At 38.3% G+C, this 17,747-nt stretch overlaps 1 protein-coding gene across 5 annotated transcripts in view; it reads left to right on the forward strand.

The window, feature by feature from the left end:
• Nucleotides 1-9,298: 9,298 nt before the first annotated feature.
• tppp (tubulin polymerization promoting protein) overlaps nucleotides 9,299-17,747 on the forward strand; it is a 36,070-nt gene continuing 27,621 nt past the window's right edge. Inside the window, exons 1-2 of one of the 5 annotated variants that reach the window (XM_061954264.2) lie at nucleotides 9,382-9,424; nucleotides 12,948-13,065. The gene's annotated coding sequence lies outside the window, so the exon portion shown is untranslated. Of the gene's footprint in view, nucleotides 9,425-12,947; nucleotides 13,066-17,747 lie in introns of all 5 variants that reach the window. The other 4 variants (XM_061954272.2, XM_061954249.2, XM_061954257.2 and 1 more) reach the window with 4 other exon arrangements.

Genomic DNA, 17,747 nt, shown 5'->3' on the forward strand with positions numbered 1-17,747 from the left:
GTGATTTCCTTCTCTGCATGAAAGTTTAAAAGTAGCATATATTAATGCAGTATGAAGAATAATGTTTTAATGTAGACATGCAAGCCTTGAAAGAACATTTTGAAAATCAAGACTACATTTCCTGCAAATGGGTGCATTTCTACCCTATATTTTAACTTTAGATTTATTCTCATATCAAACTCTTTTGGCTGTCTTTTTGACACTTACATCCGGCAACCCCCTCCACACCCCGGATTATAAATAATGTAAATAATTCAATGTGATTATCTTGTGTGATGACTGTATTATGATGATAGTATATATCTGATAGTATATATCTGTATCATGAATCAATTTAAGTGGACCTCGACTTAAACAAGTTGAAAAACTTATTCGGTGTTACCATTTAGTGGTCAATTGTACGGAATATGTACTTCACTGTGCAAACTACTAATAAAAGTCTCAATCAATCAATCAAAACACATAGAATCATCATACTGCTGTGATTATATGCATCAAGTGTTCATTCAAGGCTAAGGCAAAATATCGAGATATATATCGTGTATCGCAATATGGCCTTAAAATATCGCAATATTAAAAAAAAGGCCATATCGCCCAGCCCTAGTTTCAATGATGCCATTTCTGTTTGTCATGTATAATTTTGTCTATTTTGTGTTTATCCTTGAATAAACAAGTCAGTTTCTTGTTACCAACCATTGTGTATTATTCAAACTCCCCTAATTCAGCTGGCTAGTTGTTATCAAGAGTACTAAAACCCTTTTCAACATGATTCTGACAACTAAGTAGGCTAAATAACTTTAAATTTTAATACATGCTCGGATAGGCTAGTATCGGTCAGTATCGGTATCGGTCGGTATCTGATCGGAAGTGCAAAAACAATATCGGTATCGGATCGGAAGTGCAAAAACCTGGATCGGGACATCCCTAGTTTCAATGTCCAATTTTTTTACAGTTGTACAATACAGTGGCAGCTATTCAACATTATTACATGGCCAAACCGGACTAAAGTAATAACATATGTGTTTAATTATTTACTTTGCTCAGAACATGAAATGGTGGTTCTTTGGTCACTACTTTGCATATATTTTGTTTTACAGACCAAACTCAAACTGCTTTCTGACTGTCTCTTCAGGATGGGCGGATTTATTTATGTGCCTCCACTTCGACTGTGTCTTCTCCCCATCAGCCACGATGTAGTTTTTAGCGCTTCCTTATAGAGTCTACTGACAGATGCTACTTTGTATTAGAAATGGCAACGGCGGAGGATGCATGTGCATATATGAGCAAGTCTGCCCCTCAACAAGAGGATAGAGAAAAAGAAGGAACTTTTTGACTACAACGTCAGACTCACACATAGATAATATAATTGTCTTTAGGACTCGAGTTTATCTAAAAAATGGTGCAAAGAAAAAAAAAATCCAAAATATTTTTACACCCTTCAAAAACTTAAGGACTTTTATTTCTAGTTTGGTTTTAAAGATAATTAAAATCGAATGTCTCCAGATGATTTTTAAGGTTAGGTTTGCAATAAAAAAATTAAAATACAAAAATATAAGAACGCCCACAATGGCTAGCATATCTTACCAATAGTGGTTTAAAAGTACATATTGAAGAAATACATTAAAAGTCAAAAACTGGCAGGTGGTCATGGCTGTCAATCCTGGCTGTGTCGTGCAAATTTACAAAGAGATCTTTGATAACAAATTATTTTAAAAAATTATGCTCTGGTTGTTGAAGCAATGAGTGAAATCATACTGCTTTTGTAACACAAGTTATCCTTTTGCTGCGAGCGTGTGCATTAATGGGGCGTGGCTCCGACATGGCTGCACCAGGAATGGGGTGGGAAATCAGGTAACCCTCTAGGGCAGGGGTGTCAAACTCATTTTAGATCGGGGGCCACATGGAGAAAAATCTACTTCCAAGTGGGCCGCACTGGTAAAATCACGGCACGATAACTTAAAAATAAAGTCAACTTCATATTGTTTTCTTTGTTTAAAAATAGAACAAGCGCATTCTGAAATTGTACAAATCATAATGTTGTTTGGGTTGTTTTTTTTACAATTACCTGTTGCGGTTAATAGTATACATACTTTATTTGTCGTTATTTATATTTTCTGAATAAATTATGTGATAATGTTCATCAGCGAACTCATTGGCGTTAGTTTTCAAATCTATCAAGATAAAAAAATTATATCAAAATTAAATTACCGTATGTTATTTATGTAGTTTGATAATTTTCCTCGACTGATGTACTAACATCATGTGATTTATTTTGTACATATGTAGCATCATCTACAAAGACACAAAGAATTGCTATTGCGACATCCAGTGGACACATTTAGAACAGCTGTTTCTTTCATTCAAACATTTCAGGTAAATTTTTATACTTGGCAAACTCATCCCGCGGGCCGGATAAAACCTGTTCGCGGGCCTGATCTGGCCCTCGGGCCTTACTTTATACACCCCTGCCCTAGGGCCTAGAGCAGGCCTGGGCAATAATTTTGACTCGGAGGGCTAAATTTAGAGAAAAAAATGTGTCTGGGGCCGGAATATCAATTTTTAGGAACACATACAAAACCTCAGAATAATGTCTGAATGCTAAAAACATTATGACAGACCGCCTTAAAAAACGGAATGGAATTTAAAAATGTTTTACTGAACGAGACACCCAGAATGTACATTAAAATAAAGAATGTGGGATTTACACTATTACATATGAAGGATAAAACACTGAATATTGACAACATATGAACGTCACACCCCCTCTCCATCCACATATTTTACAATCGAGCGAAACGCAACAAAAATGCAACAAACAGCGAAATATGAACTCGAAGGGTAAAAAAAAATCCCATCTGCAATCTGATACATCACTAAACTTTAGAACTTTGTTTTAAAAATCTCTGACACCCACATTTTCAGGCTCGCTCTGGAAACACTGTGGAAACGTTCCCCACCCACACTGCTTGGTGTCTCGTCTGAGCTGCTGTGACTTAGATTACCATAGTAACTAATTAGATTACTATAGTAACTAGTATATCATGCAAAAGCGCATATTCCAACCATTGAAATTAGGGATGTCCGATAATGGCTTTTTGCCGATATCTGATATTGTCCAACTCTTTAATTACCGATACCGATACCGATAAACCGATATATACAGTCGTGGAATTAACACATTATTATGCCTAATTTGGACAACCAGGTATGGTGAAGATAAGGTACTTTAAAAAAATAAAAAATAAATAAAATAAGATAAATAAATTAAAAACATTTTCTTGATTAAAAAAGAAAGTAAAACAATATAAAAACAGTTACATTGAAACTAGTAATTAATGAAAATTAGTACAATTAACTGTTAAAGGTTAGTACTATTAGTGGACCAGCAGCACACACAATTATGTGTGCTTACGGACTGTATCCCTTGCAGACTGTATTGATATATAATGTAGGAACCAGAATATTAATAACAGAAAGAAAAAACCCTTTTGTGTGAATGAGTGTAAATGGGGGAGGAAGGTTTTTTGGGTTGGTGCTCTAATTGTAAGTGTATATTGTGTTTTTTTGGTTGATTTAATTAAAAAAAACAAAAAACAAAACGATATCGATCATTTCCGATATTACATTTTAACGCATTTATCGGCCGATAATATCGGCAAGCCGATATTATCGGACATCTCTAATTGAAATACTTTGTATAGTTGAAGACTTACGGTCATTTGAAAACATCACTGCACATCATAATGGCAGCTACACTTTCCATCTTAAAGATTTAAAAAAATTATTTGGGAATCTCCGGCGGGCCAGATTGAAAAGCTTAATGGGCCGCATGCGGCCCCCGGGCCTTTATTTTGCCATGGTCTGGCCTAGAGTCAAAGCAGCAAACATCACCTTGAACTTAACTGCAGTAGTGTGTGTCAAAAAGGAACATTTTTTGCAGCATCACATTTGGGCGCTTCCTGAGTTGTGTTAACATTTTGGGCCAACCTATGGAGCAGTGATGACTATTCTAAAATGTTTGGCACAGTAAGTGAATATCTTCTGCGAAGTGCAACCCACACTGAATGTGAAGGCCGCAACATCAGGGGTGGAAGTATCACTAGGCAAAAACAGGGGCGGAGAGATTTCCGGGGGGCCCCAAACGATTAATAAAGTTTTCTTCCATTTAAAAACAAGTATTTATCTATTTTTGTCTTAAGTAATGCACTTAAAAATGCTTAACCAATCATAATTTTTTCAGCTGCCCCCTCTCGTCTCAGACAATACACCAGGGGTCGGCAACCCAAAATGTAGAAAGGACCAAAAAAAAAAAATCTGTCTTGAGCCACAAAAAATGTAAAGCCTTTTATAATTGTTATAACGAAGGCAACACATGATGTAAGTATCTATATTAGCTATATTAGTGTACGGGTAACCCAGGGGTCGGCAACCCAAAACGTTGAAAGAGCCACATTGGACCAAAAAACAAATCTGTCTGGAGCCACAAAAAATGAAAAGCCGTAAATAAGTGTTATAATGAAGGCAACCCATGACGTAAGTGTCTATATTAGCTTTAATAGCCTACTATCAAAATGACTATGTGTCGCAGGCTGAAGCAAATCTTTGTTGCCAGAAATGTTGAAATGTAATATTTATTCGACACATTTTTACAGCAGTGGAAAACATTACTAAAACCGAGGCTTTTCAGAGGGTGTGATAACTCCTGGAAATGGCCAAAGGTAAAGATGTGTGTGTTCAAGTTGAAGGAAACAGAAGCTACAAATAAAATGCGCTAAATATACCTAAAATACGAGGCATAATGATGCGTTATGTACATACAGCTAGCATGAATAGCATATTAGCATTGATTAGCTTGCAGTCATGCAGTGACCGAATATGTCTGATTAGCACTCCACACAAGTCAATAGCCATCAACAAAGCTCACCTTTGTGGATTCACGCACAGCATAAGACGTAGGATGGACAAATAGAGACAAAGGAGTGGCATAAAACACGTCTTTCTGTGGCAGCAACCAGGAAAGTTGTACATGCAAACAAACTACGGTGCGTTTAAGGACTTCCAACAGGAGGACAAAATGCCGCGCGCCAAATACTCCCATCAGTGAAGCATGTTTAATGTAAACCGTGGGATTTCTAACATTTAGGAAGGTGTGTGTCATGTTTGTCCTCCTCCAGAAACCATATTAAAACAAAAAATATATATTTTTCCTCATCTTTTTCCATTTTCATACATTTTTGAAAAAGCTCCAGGGAGCCACTAGGGCGGCGCTAAAGGCCTATAGTCTATTCCATGCTATTGCGCATGTGCAGACTTGATTCAAGAAGCCGTTTCAAAACAAACTTGTTGGCACGGATTGAAGATGTCTTCCAGTATAGCGGTGAAGGCGAGACCAAAACAAACAGGAAGGCAGAAACCTGAGAGGCACTTTTCAACAATGACACTACTACCACCAAGAGCTCTTTTTTTCCCAGCAGTCACACACACTGTCCAACTGTGCTAACAAAAAATTGGTCTCCGAAAAATGGCTTGCACTATGTTGAACGTTGATTAATATCCCTGTCAGTTACAGGGAAAGCGTTGGCCGCAGCTGCAAGCTCCAATGTGCCGCTCGCATGGTAGTTTCTAACGGCCGTGTTGTTTTTTGGTTTTTTGGTGTCACGGCGCGGGCGCATTCCTTGGCGCGCTCACCTGTGCGCTCTGCTCCTCAGCGCGCTTCCAGTCGCACTCCTCTCCGCAGCGTGCCTCTCCTCGGCGCGCTCCTCTCCTCTCCTGCAATCTGCACACCTGACGCTGATGAGGCGCCACGCTTCTTAAGCCAGCGCAACCTGCGTTCCAGGGCCAGAACGTAGCTACCTGTTCCTGTACAGTAAGCCTACACGTCTCTAGCTCTATGTGCATTTACTCGCTCTCTGTTTTCCCTCCTGTGTGCTCATCGTCCTGTGTCGCCATCCCACAGCGTTCCTCATTTTACAGGTTTCGAGCTTTGTGTCTCGTCTCCCCGAATTCCCTCTGGTTCCCTGGCTGCTTTCCTGGATCTCGACATCTCGCCTGAACTCGGACCTTGACACCTCGCTCCTGCCCCTGACCTCCTGCCTGTCCGTCCGGGCTTGCCTTGCCCTCCCTGGACTTCTGCACCTCCCTCAACACGCACCTTCAACAAGTCCTGGTAACACTCCTCAGATAATCACTACACATTATCACACCATACATATTTTGGTTGATTACACACGTCACACACTTGTATTAATAAATACGCCTAGAGCTAACGACGTCCCTGCCTCTGTGCCGTCTCCTTCTCCCACTGTACCGTAACATTTGGAGGGCCTCTATGGGTAGCTTTTCCTTGGTCCCTAACTCACCTAATACGCCCCTGGGCCATGTTTCTGTCAGTCTACCAAATGTACAAAGCCCGTTTCCATATGAGTTGGGAAATTGTGTTAGATGTATATATAAACGAAATACAATGATTTGCAAATCATTCTCAACCCATATTCAGTTGAATATGCTACAAAGACAACATATTTGATGTTCAAACTGATAAACTTTTTTTTTTTACAAATAATCATTAACTTTAGAATTTGATGCCAGCAACACGTGACATAAGAAGTTGGGAAAGGTGGCAATAAATACTGATAAAGTTGAGGAATGCTCATCAAACACTTATTTGGAACATCCCACAGGTGAACAGGCAAATTGGGAACAAGTGCGTGCCATGATTGGGTATAAAAGTAGATTCCATGAAATGCTCAGTCATTCACAAACATGGATGGGGCGAGGGTCACCACTTTGTCAACAAATGCGTGAGCAAATTGTTGAACAGTTTAACAAAAATCTTTCTCAACCAGCTATTGCAAGGAATTTAGGGATTTCACCATCTACAGTCCATAATATCATCAAAGGGTTCAGAGAATCTGGAGAAATCACTGCACGTAAGCAGCTAAGCCCGTGACCTTCGATCCCTCAGGCTGTACTGCATCAACAAGCGACATCAGTGTGTAAAGGATATCACCACATGGGCTCAGGAACACTTCAGAAACCCACTGTCAGTAACTACAGTTGGTCGCTACATCTGTAAGTGCAAGTTAAAACTCTCCTATGCAAGGCGAAAACCGTTTATCAACAACACCCAAAAACGCCGCCAGCTTCGCTGGGCCTGAGCTCATCTAAGATGGACTGATACAAAGTGGAAAAGTGTTCTGTGGTCTGACGAGTCCACATTTCAAATTGTTTTTGGAAACTGTGGACGTCGTGTCCTCCGGACCAAAGAGGAAAAGAACCATCGGGATTGTTATAGGCGCAAAGTGTACAAGCCAGCATCTGTGATGGTATGGGGGTGTATTAGTGCCCAAGACATGGGTAACTTACACATCTGTAAAGGCACCATTAATGCTGAAAGGTACATACAGGTTTTGGAGCAACTTTTGTTGCCATCCAAGCAACTTTACCATGGACGCCCCTGCTTATTTCAGCAAGACAATGCCAAGCCACGTGTTACATCAACGTGGCTTCATAGTAAAAGAGTGCGGGTACTAGACTGGCCTGCCTGTAGTCCAGACCTGTCTCCCATTGAAAATGTGTGGCGCATTATAAAGCCTAAAATACCACAACGGAGACCCCCGGACTGTTGAACAACTTAAGCTGTACATCAAGCAAGAATGGGAAAGAATTCCACCTGAGAAGTTTAAAAAATGTGTCTCCTCGGTTCCCAAACGCTTACTGAGTGTTGTTAAAAGGAAAGGCCATGTAACAGAGTGGTGAACATGCCCTTTCCCAACTACTTTGGCACGTGTTGCAGCCATGAAATTTTATATTAATTATTATTTGCAAAAAAAAAAAAAAAAAAAAAAGTTTATGAGTTTGAACATCAAATACCTTGTCTTTGTAGTACATTCAATTGAATATGGGTTGAAAAGGATTTGCAAATCATTGTATTCCGTTTATATTTACATCTCACACAATTTCCCAACTCATATGGAAACGGGGTTTGTATTTACCACCACCAATGTGTCATTGTGGCGTAAATAAATGATGGGTTCACCTTTGTAAATAAAATGCTAAATAAAGCAAATATTATTGTTACTGACACAGCTAAAATGGGTTGACAATGAAATACTGAATGCCACAAAAAGTCCCTAGAACTCATTAAAGAGCGCTAAAATTTGGTTTAGGGCTGTTTTACTCACCATTTTCTGTCTGATATAGATTATGTATATTTCCATTATTTTATATAATATAAATAAAACAAAATAATTTCCATCTTTTGGTGAATTTTTGTCGGGTATACTACAAAAAATATGTTTAACCGACTACTTGAGCCTGACATTTGCATGATCTTTCTAGTTAGGCCTCATGCGTATTCAGCATGCACATATTCAGTATGCAGTACTACTAACACATTTCATTGAGAAAAGCTTTTTTAAATACTCAAAGACACTAGACAATAAGCAATGAAAGTAAAAGTAATAGCATACAAAAAGTAATGCATGCATAAATAACAGTCCATCCATCCATCCATTTTCTACCGCTTGTCCCTTTTGGGGTCGCGGCGGGTGCTGGAGCCTATCTCAGCTGCATTCGGGCGGAAGGCGGTGTACACCCTGGACAAGTATATGTTATTTTATATTGCTACTATGGTACATTTTTAGTCTACTTTATACCTGCACTATCATTTCCATCCTTACCCTTTCCATCCTTTGAAACTGAGCTACAGTGTGGAACAATTTCCCTTGTGGATCAATAAAGCTTGTCTAAGTCTAAGTTTTGGGCGGAACTAACAGGGTTCACTCACGGTGACGTTTGCTTCGCCAACTATTGTCGGGATGCTTGTAACTCAAATTTTTGCTTGCAACTTAAACAATAACAATTAGCAGAGAGCCAGCTCTTAAGTTTCGGTACCACTGCACTATATTTTATATGGGACAATTATTTTTGCCTTATGCATATTCGGCACTGTACTTTAATTCTTCTGTAATGGACTGACAGTTTGTATGATGGTGCTACCAGGTTACATAATGTCCATCCATGTCCAGCTATTAGGCTCACATTGTGTAACAACCCTGTGTGCTACATACTTTTTGGAAGGGTGACAATGATACACCCAGCATATTATTTCAACTTGTGACTCACAATCTGCAGGCAATCAATAATCATCGAATTGCAATTGGAAAAAATATATATAATGGAGCTGAGTGTGCTTGTTAGTAACACCATCGAGACCGAGAGGGATGAGAGCAGCCAATCAGCAGGCCGCTCTCTCTCCAGCATCCCCGAGAGAGAGAGAGGGGGGCGGGGGGGTGGGGGGGGGGGGTGGACAGAGTCATCCTCGGTACTTGACTGGAACTCAAGCAGCGGTGAGAAGAGACGCACCGAGGCGCTTCATTACTATGATTTTAAACTGACAACAAAGGTGGGATTACGTCACCAGGTGATTCATTTATTTATTTCATTCACTATCCCTTTTTTTAGTGCATGATATCAAAAAAGCAGTTTGGCTTCCTTACACCAATACCTGTTTTTGACGTTGCGCGCGTGTTCACGTTTTCTCTTTTCTGACATGTGTCGTTTCAACGCTTCTTTTAAATTCAACAAATACTTCACGTTTTTACAGTCACGCGTGCATCCGGTCGTAATGCAAATGTGGCATTCGCGTCTTTATATAACACTTGTCTCCATGTCCGCGTAACATCAACAACGCGAGTGTCTTCTGCTTTGTTTTTATCCACCACGAGCGCTGATTGGCCACCGCGAATGATTGACACTCCGTTTGGCCAATTAGCTGCAGCCTCTGTGTCAAGCTGTTGCGTTATGTGCAGGTAGTTACATAATTATGCCCACAAAACAGGATGTATGTCCTCAATAAGCAGCCTTCCGATGCAAAATAGCACGAAGCGACACATCCATGCATGCATTGAGAATGAAATATGATATTAAGTCTAACAAATGTGCAGAGAGATACATGTTGTCGTGTTCCCCCCCATAGGATGAATTAGACATGCATGGGAGGAAAACAGTCATTGGCCCAGATTTCATTAAACTATTCTTAGAGCGGATGTCACAAACACTTAACTTAAACTCATAGAGGAAAATTAAAATATTACAAATTGCAATGAGTTGAAATTGCAAAAAAAAAGAAGAAAGACTATCGGTTCATAAACAGGTCATAAAAACACAGGAACCTATGATGTTGAACACATCAATTCTTTTAAATGCCCTTGGGTATTCCAGATTCCTCCCACAAAAACATGCATCTTAGACTAATTGGAGAAATTGTGTGAATTATAGACGATATACGATTAATAACATCAATTTGGCTGACGATAGAGCTTTTAATACTATCCTTATATCACGATATTGCATGTTGATGTAACCATTCATCCATCCATCCATCCATTTTCTAACGCTTGTGCCTTTTGGGGTCGCGGGGGGTGCTGGAGCCTATCTCAGCTGCATTCGGGCGGAAGGCGGGGTACACCCTGGACAAGTCGCCACCTCATCGCATTTCTTCAATTCCCCCCCAAAACGGATTAACTCGCTGGAATATAAAGACAATATAACATACATCCATAAATGTGGATGCATACGAAAAAATGCAATATATTTATCTGTACAGTAATCTATTTACGCGACCCCAAAAGGGACAAGTGGTAGAAAATGGATGGATGGATGAATGGTTACATCAACATGCAATATCGTGATATAAGGATAGTATTAAAAGCTCTATCGTCAGCCAAATTGATGTTATTAATCGTATATCGTCTATAGTCTTTTATCCTGCACTACAACAAACTAATGCAACGAAATTTCGTTCTTATCCGTACTGTAAAGTTCACATTTGAGTGACAATAAAAGTAAGTCTAAGTATAAGTCTGATGACATGTTCCAGTTTTGGGCCACAAATTTGATAGTGACAAGCAAACAAAGGCGTTCTTGCTAGTGGCTATCACAGTACTGAACTGCTTCTAAATAACTAATCCTTGCCTCCATGGCGCCAAATAAACTATGTCTCCGATACGTACCGTTATCACTGGAGGATGAGGAGACAAGAAATAGCTGAACACGCTATGCTACGCACTGTCGGAGGATACAAAAAAGCATAGGAAACCGCTAAGACAGAGCTCTTGAATGTAAACAACCGTGGGTAGATCAGTACAAATATCCACAATAGGGATACCAACTAGGTACTGTTCACATTTGAACAGATACAGTACCAATTCCCAGTATCTGGAAATCGATACTCAACGGTACCAATTTTTGGTCCTCGTGTGTTTATAAATATTAATTGTTTTCAATAGTAACATCTTATTTTTTATTGCAACATTTAAAAATGAGCAGGTTATAATAACTGCTGTCCAGTTGCCATATCTTGTTTTACTATCACATTTCTGAGTCTCAATTACAGTTGCAAATCCAAGACGTTAGATGGCAGTAGTGTATAGTTTAATGTGTGTTGGCTAGTCAATTTAGTCTCTAGTCCTGTGTTGCGCCCTAAAAAGTGTTAATGCCGTATGTATTGTACTTATTACACACCAGCTGTTTGACTGCAACGTCCAACGTAGTTGTAGTTTTCATTAACAGATTTGGAGGAGTTGAAATTGCAATGTAAAATCGCTAATGATAATCAGTAGCATGTCCAAAGCAAAACCAATGTATATTAGCATCAAGCTAGCACATTTTTGGAAAAGAAGAGCCTTACTTGACTTATGTTGGAGCGGTTTTAGAGTTAATTTCTTTGCTGGCATTGAAAATTGCAGCATTGATTAGAGGTAGTTTGGCTGAGTCCGCTCACATACAGTACATCGTTATTGCAAGAGACTGCAATATACCGTTTATCGCTATATACATTTTTCATCTTATCGCCCACCCTGAGTGTGAATGCGTGTGAGAGAAGTTGTGTGTCCTGCGATTGGCTGGCGGCCATTCCAGGATGTACCTCCGCACGATAAAAATTCTTAGTTACACTCTAAACCAGGGGTCCTCAAATGTTTTGACTCGGAGGCCGCATTGGGTGAAAAAAAATAAATAAATAAATATATATATATATATATATATGTGTGTATATATATATATATATATATATATATATATATATATATGTATATATGTATATATATGTATATATATAATATATATATATATATATATATATATATATATACATACACATACACATACCGGTACATACATATATATATATGTTCCGAGCGCGATGTCACGTTATCGATGGACATATGCATTTTTAGACAACATGATTTGCCTGAGCGGCTAGGAGACACCGAGAGTAACAAGCGGTAGAAAATGGATTAGAAAGGACATCTTTAGAAAAATAATCATTTAAAATATTTTTTTTTACTTTAGACTTACCGCGGGCCGTCGCTTGGGGACCCCTGCTCTAAACTCTGATATGCCTCACAAACTTAATACGCACAATTTGAATAATAAACCTATAGGTACTAGGGATGGCTTACTTTCACAGTTCAACCGATATGCTACTAATTCCTGATACCTGCGAATTGATACTGGTACTCTACAGTAACAAGTTTTGGTACTTTTGTGTGTGTTCACGAGTATTAATATATACAAATTAGCTTATGATAAATGTGCTGTTCATTTGTTAGATCTCCATTTCTTACACTTCTGAGTCTCATTTGCATGTATTATAAATGGTAGACTTTGCATGGAGTTGTAATTCCAAGACTTTAGATGTCACTAGTATATACGCTAAGTGTTGCCTTGTCAGGGAGTAGCCATTAAGTTGAATCTGATCTTTTGTTGAGTCCTACAAAGTGTTTGTACTGGAAGTATTGTACTTATTACACACCAGCTGTTTGAGTGTAACGTGAAATCGCGACGTAAAATTGCTAATGCTAATCTAATGTAAAGTAGCATTGAGCTAGGACATGTTGAAAAGTAAAGCCTTACTGTACATGTTCTATGCTTTGTTGGCGTAGAAAATTGTAACATCACCTACTGAGTCTGTTCTAAGTGCTGCTTGAGCGATTGTGTCCCTGCCAAGTGTTTGAGCCGGTGCCAAGTCTACAACTGGACGTGACGTCACGTGCAACAAAGGTATTAAAATATGGAACTTTTTCATTATAAGTGAATAAATACCTGGTAGTGCAAAAGGAATTCGGTCAGTGTCTATAAATTTACTGAATTTGGTACCCATCCCTAATAGGTACTCACCACTGATGAATTATAACAAAAGATTATCGTAGAACAGACGACATGATAGTCTAGTCTTTATCCTGGTCATGTGGCTACCAAAAGAACCATGCATTTAGTCTCCCGTGGTGCAGCCTCTATTTCCCCGTAGCAGTGGTACAGGGCTCCAGTCCACGTCTACTTGCCTGTTGTAATTGCAGTAACGACTTACAGTCATATTAGAGCTGCAACAACTAATCGATTATAAAAATAGTTGCCGATTAATTTAGTCATCGATTCGTTGGATCTATGCTATGCGCAGAGGCAATTTTAAAAAAAAGAAGTTTTATATATGTCAGAGTTTGTAGGTGACGAACCCCAAGATGCAGAGAAGGCGGAAGGCATTGTACGAGAAAACATGATTTAATTAAACACTAAGGCAAAACAACAAACGAAAGGGTAACAAAAGGCGCGCACAAGGCGGAGAACAAACTGGGCTATGAACTAAAATAGCACAGAGGCTAACTGTGGACAAGAAACCAAAAACACTTACTGTGACACGAAGGAACTAGGACATGAGCAGAGTGAAACAAAAGTAGACAGAGCTACAACGACAAGTATTAAGAACGACACGACAGGTAGGAACGACAATGATCCAGCAATGACTGGAGGAGAAGGCAGGTTTAAATAGTAGCTGGCTGATTGACACCAGGTGTGGCCAGGTGCCAATCAGCCACAGCTGAGGGGAAGCAGCACTCAGGGAGACACTCAGGAAATGAAGACAAAATAAAAGCGCTGACAGGAAACAAACACAGAGAAAAAACTAAAACAGTCAAACTGTCAGGGACAAGCCTGACAATATATATATTTTTTTAAATTTTAGTTTTTTATAAACCTTTATTTATAAACTGCAACATGTACAAACAACATGTACAAACAGCTGAGAAACAATAATCAAAATAAGTATGGTGCCAGTATGCTGTTTTTTCCCCCAATAAAATACTGGAAAGGATAGAAATGTAGTTTGTCTCTTTTATCCGATTATTGATTGAAGTAATAATCGACAGATTAATCGATTATCAAATTAATCGTTAGTTGCAGCCCTAAGTCATATATTAACTTGTTTTTGCGTCGCTGCAAGTTTTAAGGCCAGATTGTTTTAAGTTTTCTCGAACTTTGTGCTGCTGCAGTCACACAGTGCGTCACCAACTCCACCCTACTTTATGTCATGCCATTGTAGGGATCTAACGACATGAACATTTCATATCACTGTCATTGTGACCGAATATACCGGTTATCATTATAATTGCGGTATTGTTGAATGTGCTCAAAAAGAACTGAATACACACATAAAATCTTTTGAATACGTTTTTTTTTAAACTATAATAAATACAAAACCCAAAACCAGTGAAGTTGGCACGTTGTGTAAATCATAAATAAAAACAGAATACAATGATTTGCTAATCCTTTTCAACTTATATTCAATTGAATAGACTGCAAAGACAAGATATTTAATGTTCGAACTATTTTTTTTTGCAAATAATCATTAACTTAGAATTTAATGGCAGCAACACATTGCAAAAACGTTGGCACGGGGGCATTTTTACCACTGTGTTACATGGCCTTTCCTTATAACAACACTCGGTAAACATTTGGAAACTGAGGAGACCAATTTTGGAAGCTTTTCAGGTGGAATTCTTTCCCATTCTTGCTTGATGTACAGCTTAAGTTGTTCGCTGTTGTGGTATTTTAGGCTTCATAATCCGCCACACATTTTCAATGGGAGACAGGTCTGGACTACAGGCAGGCCAGTCTAGTACCCGCACTCTTTCACTACGAAGCCACGCTGTTGTAACACGTGCAGAATGTGACTTGGCATTGTCTTGCTGAAATAAGCAGGGGTGTCCATGAAAAAGACGTTGTTTGGATGGCAACGTATGTTGCTCCAAAACCTGTATGTAACTTTCAGCATTAATGGTGCCTTCACAGATGTGTAAATTACCCATGCCTTGGGCAGTAATACACCCCCATACCATCACAGATGCTGGCTTTGAACTTTGCGCCTATAACAGTCCGGATGGTTCATTTCTTCTTAGGTCCGGAGGAGACAACGTCCACAGTTTCCAAAAGCAATTTGAAATGTGAACTTGTCAGACCACAGAACACTTTTCCACTTTGCATCAGTTAATCTTAGATAAGCTCGGGCCCAGTGAAGCCGGCGGGGTTTCTGGGTGTTGTTGATAAATGGCTTTTGCTTTGCAGAGTAGAGTTTTAATTTGCACTTACAGATGTAGCGATGAACTGTAGTTACTGACAGTAGTTTTCTGAAGTGTTCCTGAGCCCATGTGGTGATATCCTTTACACAATGATGTCGCTTTTTGATGCAGTACCGCCTGACGGATCGAAAGTCATGGGCATTGCTGCTTACGTGCAGTGATTTCTCCAGATTCTCTGAACCTTTTGATGATATTACGGACCGTAAATGATGAAATCCCTAAATTCCTTGCAATAGCTGGTTGAGAAATGTTGTTCTTAAACTATTGGACAATTTGCTCACATATTTGTTGACTAAGTGGTGACCCTCGCCCCATCCTTGTTTGTGAATGACTGAACATTTCAAGGAAGCTGCTTTTATACCCAATAATGGCACAAACCTGTTCCCAATAAGCCTGTTCACCAATAAGCCTGTTCACCTGTGGGATGTTCCAAATAAGTGTTTGATGAGCATTCCTCAACGTTATCAGTCTTGTTTTGCCACTTGTGCCAGCTTTTTTGAAACATGTTGCAGGCATCAAATTCCAAATGAGCAAATATTTGCAAAAATAACAAAGTTTACCAGTTCGAATGTTAAGTATCTTGTCTTTGCCGTCTATTCAATTGAATATAGGTTGAAAAGGATTTGCAAATCATTGTATTCCGTTTTTATTTACGTTTTACACAACGTGCCAACTTCACTGGTTTGGGGTTTTGTAGACACAGTTAGAAAAGCCATTATTTTGCATGTTTATGTTTCTTATGCTTCACTGATAGATTTTAGTCTCAGTAGTTTATCTGTTTTAATGGCTAAGCCTTTATTGTTTTCAATATTGGTTTGTATTTTAGTTCTATAAGATTTATTTAAATAAAAAGTGTGTAACAAATCAAATTTGTTACAATTATTAATTATTTCTAGCTGGCGTCCTACTCTGTTGTGTATTCTCTTGAATATAGAACGATCTCTCTGTTCTTGGAGAGCACAGTCTGTAGGTTCAATGTACACAATTAAATATCTTAGTGTGTTTATATAAGTTTAGATTGGGGTACATATTGTATAACGGGGAAATACATTAAAGTCTCTTGTTTTCATGTTAGCATTTAAGCTAGAGGGCTGGCGCCAGTCAGTCTGTGAGTTTATCAAAGTGCAGTTATCAATCATTTTAATTTAAAATGGTAATACTAACCTGAGAGGGTTTACCGCGGTTATTAATAATACCGTTTATCGTTACATCCTTATATGCCATACATTTATGCTGTATAATTATCATACCATGCCATACATTTTATACTTTATTATAACATATTTTATGGTAAATTTGATTGTTTTTTTGAAAAAAAAACCACAACCAGCCTATGAATTGCAAATTATGCAGAGATCCGCTGTAGCTAGTAGGGCTGTGAATCTTTGGGTGTCCCACGATTCGATTCAATATCGATTCTTGGGGTCACTATTCGATTCAAAACCGATTTTTTTTTTTTTCAATTCAACACGATTCTCGATTCAAAAACGATTTTTTTCCCGATTCAAAACGATTCTCTATTCATTCAGTACATAGGATTTCAGCAGGATCTACCCTAGTCTGCTGACATGCAAGCAGAGTAGTAGATTTTTGTAAAAAGCTTTTATATTTGTAAAGGACAATGTTTTATCAACTGATTGCAATAATGTAAATTTGTTTTAACTATTAAATGAACCAAAAATATGACTTATTTTATCTTTGTGAAAATATTGGACACAGTGTGTTGTCAAGCTTATGAGATGCGATGCAAGTGTAAGCCACTGTGACACTATTGTTTTTTTTATAAATGTCTAATGATAATGTCAATGAGGGATTTTTAATTACTGCTATGTTAAGCGTAAGACTCTTGAACGCATTATAATTAAATTAAATTATCCCCTCAACTCCCCCCAAAAAGGATTAACTCGCTGGAATAAAAAAGACAATATAACATACATCCATAAACGTGGACGCATGTGAAAAAGTGCAATATATTTATCTGTACAGTAATCTATTTATTTATTTATTTATATTTATATATATTTATCTATTTTATATATATATTATATATATTATTTATATATATTTATTTATTTATATATGCACCTTATTGCTTTTTTATCCTGCACTACCATGAGCTTATGCAACAAAATTTTGTTCTTATCTGTGCTGTAAAGTTCACATTTGAATGACAATAAAAAGGAAGTCTAAGTCTAAGTCTTGAAATTGTAACTAATATTGATACTGTTGTTGATAATATTCATTTTTGTTTCACTACTTTTGGTTTGTTCTGTGTCGTGTTTGTGTCTCCTCTCAATTGCTCTGTTTATTGCATTTGTTGAGTGCAGAGTG

The sequence above is a fragment of the Nerophis lumbriciformis genome, linkage group LG04 (assembly GCF_033978685.3).
Source record: "Nerophis lumbriciformis linkage group LG04, RoL_Nlum_v2.1, whole genome shotgun sequence".
Classification (NCBI taxonomy): Eukaryota; Metazoa; Chordata; class Actinopteri; order Syngnathiformes; family Syngnathidae; genus Nerophis; species Nerophis lumbriciformis.